The sequence below is a fragment of the Nerophis ophidion genome, linkage group LG07, assembly GCF_033978795.1.
Source record: "Nerophis ophidion isolate RoL-2023_Sa linkage group LG07, RoL_Noph_v1.0, whole genome shotgun sequence".
In the NCBI taxonomy this organism is placed as follows: Eukaryota; Metazoa; Chordata; class Actinopteri; order Syngnathiformes; family Syngnathidae; genus Nerophis; species Nerophis ophidion.
The window spans coordinates 8,014,014-8,020,197 of NC_084617.1; positions in this window are offsets into that span (position 1 = coordinate 8,014,014).

Genomic DNA, 6,184 nt, shown 5'->3' on the forward strand with positions numbered 1-6,184 from the left:
TTAGTCATTAAGTACTTATCAATGCCTTATTCTGCATGGCCTTATTATACAAGAACCCTAACCAAATAACTCTAAATCCGTTTCAAACATTGATGACATCTAATAACAGACAAGAAGCAAGGAATCATGCAGAGACAGAGTTCAATTTAGCTCATGAGGAGAATGCATGGAGTTGCACACTTAGTCACAGTCTCGCCCTCCCTCTCTTTATTCAGGAACATAATGTGAATATGTTCACATTAATGGGAACATATTCACCTTTAATTAGTTGCTTATTAAAATGCACATTAGTAACACATTGGCTCTTAATTAGTCATTAAGTACTTATCAATGCCTTATTCTGCATGGCCTTATTATACAAGAACCCTAACCAAATAACTCTAAATCCGTTTCAAACATTGATGACATCTAATAACAGACAAGAAGCAAGGAATCATGCAGAGACAGAGTTCAATTTAGCTCATGAGGAGAACGCATGGAGCTGCACACTTAGTCACAGTCTCGCCCTCCCTCTATTTATTCAGGAACATAATGTGAATATGTTCACATTAATGGGAACAAATTCACCTTTAATTAGTCGCTTATGAACATGCACATTAGTAACAAATTGGATCTTAATTAGTCATTAAGTACTTATCAATGCCTTATTCTGCATGGCCTTATCATACAAGAACCCTAACCCTAACCAAATAACTCTAAATCCGGTCCAAACACTGATGACATCTATTAAACAGACAAGAAGCAAGGAATCATGCAGAGACAGAGTTCAATTTAGCTCATGAGGAGAACGCATGGAGTTGCACACTTAGTCACAGTCTCGCCCTCCCTCTATTTATTCAGGATCATAATGTGAAAATGTTCACATTAATGGGAACATATTCACCTTTAATTAATTGCTTATTAACATGCACATTAGTAAAAAATTGGCTCTTAATTAGTCATTAAGTACTTATCAATGCCTCATTCTGCATGGCCTTATTATACAAGAACCCTAACCCTAACCAAATAACTCTAAATCCGGTCCAAACACTGATGACATCTATTAAACAGACAAGAAGCAAGGAATCATGCAGAGACAGAGTTCAATTTAGCTCATGAGGAGAACGCATGGAGTTGCACACTTAGTCACAGTCTCGCCCTCCCTCTATTTATTCAGGAACATAATGTGAATATGTTCACATTAATGGGAACATATTCACCTTTAATTAGTCGCTTATTAACATGCACATTAGTAACAAATTGGCTCTTAATTAGTCATTAAGTACTTATCAATGCCTTATTTTGCATGGCCTTATCATACAAGAACCCTAACCCTAACCAAATAACTCTAAATCCGTTTCAAACATTGATGACATCTATTAAACAGACAAGAAGCAAGGAATCATGCAGAGACAGAGTTCAATTTAGCTCATGAGGAGAACGCATGGAGTTGCACACTTAGTCACAGTCTCGCCCTCCCTCTATTTATTCAGGAACATAATGTGAATATGTTCACATTAATGGGAACATATTCACCTTTAATTAATTGCTTATTAACATGCACATTAGTGACAAATTGGCTCTTAATTAGTCATTAAGTACTTATCAATGCCTTATTCTGCATGGCCTTATTATATAAGAGCCCTAACCACATAATTCTAAATCCAGTTCAAACACTGATGACATCTATTAAACAGACAAGAAGCAAGGAATCATGCAGAGACAGAGTTCAATTTAGCTCATGAGGAGAACGCATGGAGTTGCACACTTAGTCACAGACTCGCCCTCCCTCTATTTATTCAGGAACATCATGTGAATATGTTCACATTAATGGGAACAAATTCACCTTTAATTAGTCGCTTATGAACATGCACATTAGTAACAAATTGGATCTTAATTAGTCATTAAGTACTTATCAATGCCTTATTCTGCATGGCCTTATCATACAAGAACCCTAACCCTAACCAAATAACTCTAAATCCGGTTCAAACACCGATGACATCTATTAAACAGACAAGAAGCAAGGAATCATGCAGAGACAGAGTTCAATTTAGCTCATGAGGAGAACGCATGGAGTTGCACACTTAGTCACAGTCTCGCCCTCCCTCTATTTATTCAGGAACATAATGTGAATATGTTCACATTAATGGGAACATATTCACCTTTAATTAGTTGGTTATTAACATGCACATTAATAACAAATTGGCTCTTAATTAGTCATTAAGAACTTATCAATGCCTTATTCTGCATGGCCTTATTATACAAGAACCCTAACCCTAACCAAATAACTCTAAATCCAGTTCAAACACTGATGACATCTATTAAACAGACAAGAAGCAAGGAATCATGCAGAGACAGAGTTCAATTTAGCTCATGAGGAGAACGCATGGAGTTGCGCACTTATTCACAGTCTCGCCCTCCCTCTATTTATTCAGGAACATAATGTGAATATGTTCACATTAATGGGAACAAATTCACCTTTAATTAGTTGCTTATTAACATGCACATTAGTAACACATTGGCTCTTAATTAGTCATTAAGTACTTATCAATGCCTTATTCTGCAAGGCCTTATTATACAAGAACCTTAACCCTAACCAAATAACTCTAAATCCGGTTCAAACACTGATGACATCTATTAAACAGACAAGAAGCAAGGAATCAGGAGGCAGGTGCGCGTCAAAAACAAAAGACAGGTGACACAAATGCGTGAGTATGGCAACAAAAACAAACAGGGAAGTGCCACCAGGAACTAAGGAAGACAAATACAAAACAGGAGGTGATACAAAAACAGAACCAAACCAGAAAATGACATGATCCGAGCGGCGGATCACGACAAAAAGGATTTTAAGTCCGCCTTATAGCCCGGAAAATACGGTATTTATTTATTTTTTTTCATTTGAAATGAAATCAATGGTGTGACCGTAGTTGCATATTCTCCTCTCCAGGAATGTTTGGAGTCAGTGACCTAGTGTAAGTTTTTACTTAACAAGCAAGCAAAAGCTTCTCCATTTGCCCTCGTATGACAGCGACTAATTGCCCTGACCAAGTCGGCTGCTCATTAGGCTAAGGGACTTTTTCCTTCCTCTTTCCTCCTCCTCCTTTTTCCCAGATAAATTCATTATTCTTCCTCTTCAACACCTCATCCTATTAAAGGTTAGGAGAGTCCCGATGAACATTCTTTGTGTCTAATTGCATATTTCTTAATTCTGTTGCGGCTTTGCTGGATGTCGGACTACATGCCATTCTTTTAAAGGCCTACCAACCTTGCAGTCTGATAGTTTATATATCAATAAAGAAATATTAACATTACAACATATGCCAATACGGCCTTTTTAGTTTACTAAATTGCAATTTAAAATTTCGTGCAAATTATCCTGCTGAAAACATCGCGGTATGATGACGCGTGCGCGTGAAGTCACGGATTGTAGCGGACATTTTGGTCAAGCACCGATCCCAGCTATAAGGCGTCTGCTTTATTTGCATAATTACACAATATTCTGGACAAAAGTGTTCAATTAATAATGGAGACATCAAAGAAGAAAGCCGTAGGTGGGAAGCGGTGTATTGCGGCCGCCTTTAGCAACACAAACACAGCCGGTGTTTCCTTGTTTACATTCCCGAAAGATGACGATGAAGCTTTACTATGGAACAGAGCGGTCAAGCGAACATGATTCCCTACCACATGTCAAAATTGTGGTAATAATGGGACGGCGTGGCGCAGTGGGAGAGTGGCCGTGCGCAACCCGAGGGTCCCTGGTTCAGATCCCACCTTGTACCAACCTCGTCACGTCCGTTGTGTCCTGAGCAAGACACTTCACCCTTGCTCCTGATGGGTGCTGGTTAGCGCCTTGCATGGCAGCTCCCTCCATCAGTGTGTGAATGGGTAAATGTGGAAGTAGTGTCGAAGCGCTTTGAGTACCTTGAAGGTAGAAAAGCGCTATACAAGTACAACCCATTTATCGTTTATCATTTATAAGTCGGCTCTTACCGTAGACATGAGCGGAGAGCTTGCATCGTTCCTCCTGCAGCTGCGGACTCTCTTGCCTCCTCCCAACGGCCGCACTCGACCGTCGGATACTTCTACCGTGGAGAAAGAAAGAAAAATAAATAAATCTCAGCCCGGCCCGACCGACTGCCATCGCCTTGTCGGGAAACGTGGCTTCCCTCGGAGACACTGGCGGTCACCACACACGTGGCCACACCCCTCCGACTTTCAGGTACGACCGTATAATCTCACTAAAACACTAGTCACACAATAAGCAGATAAGGGATTTTCCAGAATGATCCTAGTAAATGTGTCTAATAACATCTGAATCGCTCCCACTGTATAGTCTTTTTTTTTTCTTCTAGTCCTTCACTCTCGAATCTTTCATCCTCGCTCAAATTAATGGGGAAATTGTCGCTTTCTCGGTCCGAATCGCTCTTGCTGCTGGTGGCCATGATTGTAAACATTGTTCAGATGTGAGGAGCTCCACAACCCGTGACGTCACACGCACATCGTCTGCTACTTCCGGTACAGGCAAGGCTTTTTTATAAGCGACCAAAAGTTGCGAACTTTATCGTCGATGTTCTCTACTAAATCCTTTCAGCAGAAATATGGCAATATCGCGAAATGATCAAGTATGACACATAGAATGGACCTGCTATCCCCTTTTAAAGGCCTACTGAAAGCCACTACTACCGACCACGCAGTCTGATAGTTTATATATCAATGATGAAATATTAACATTGCAACACATGCCAAGACGGCCTTTTTAGTTTACTAAATTGCAATTTTAAATTTCCCGCGGAGTTTCTTGTTGAAAACGTCGCGGAATTGTTGCTGAATCTTTTGCAATTTGTTCAATTAATAATGGAGACGTCAAAGAAGAATGCTGTTGGTGGAAAGCGGTGTATTGCAGCTACCTTTAGCACCGAGACACAGCCGGTGTTTCTTTGTTTGTTGTGAAGCTTTACTACAGAGCGGTCAAACCAACATGTTTCTCTACGTCAACCAGCATGTTTTTGGATGGGAAAATTGTGATATAGGGCTTCACGGTGGCAGAGGGGTTAGTGCTTCTGCCTCACAATACGAAGTTCCTGCAGTCCTGGGTTAAAATCCAGGCTCGGGATCTTTCTGTGTGGAGTTTGCATGTTCTCCCCGTGAATGCGTGGGTTCCCTCCGGGTACTCCGGCTTCCTCCCACTTCCAAAGACATGCACCTGGGGATAGGTTGATTGGCAACACTAAATTGGCCCTAGTGTGTGAATGTTGTCTGTTTATCTGTGTTGGCCCTGCGATGAGGTGGCGACTTGTCCAGGGTGTACGCCGCCTTCCGCCCGATTGTAGCTGAGATAGGCGCCAGCGCCCCCCGCGACCCCAAAAGGGAATAAGCGGTAGAAAATGGATGGATGGAAAATTGTGATATATATCTTACCGGAGACATCAGTGGATTATGCGTCCTCCTGCAGAAGCTGTCAAAAAAGGCAGCTGTGAGCTTGGCTCCTCGGCTTCTCTCTGAGACACTGGCGTGTTCACCGCAGCCATCCGACTTTGAGGTATGTCTTTACAATCTCACTAAAACAATAAGCAGATAGGGCAGGGGTCGGGAACCTTTTTGGCTGAGAGAGCCATAAAAGCCAAATATTTCAAAATGTATTTCCGTGAGAGCCATATAATCTTTTTTTAACACTGAATACAACTAAATGCGTGCATTTTTAAGACCAAATTTCATACAGTATAATAAGTATCTTATTCTTTTTAAAAATGGTAAAAAAAAATGGTAAATGGTTGTACTTCTATAGCGCTTTTCTACCCCTTTTGAAGGAGCCCAAAGCGCTTTGACACTATTTCCAGATTCACCCATGCAAGGCGCTAACCTGGTCCCATCAGGAGCAAGGGTGAAATGTCTTGCTCAAGGACACAACGGATGTGACTAAGATGGTAGAACGTGGGGATTGAACCAGTAACCCTCAGATTGCTGGCACAGCCACTCTCCCAACTTCGCCACGCAGTCCCCAAGACAATAACGTTGTTATTCTAAAGCTAGCCAATAATAAATATGATACTTCTTACAATTAAAGCGACTTCTTGAACAGGTGCGATAGAAAATGGGTGGTTGGACAAAAATGCATGAGAATTTTTTATAATTTGGACGTTACTTTTAATTACTTATCGTGTTAAGCAATGTCAGATAAGATTTATCTGAGAGCCAGACTCAGTCA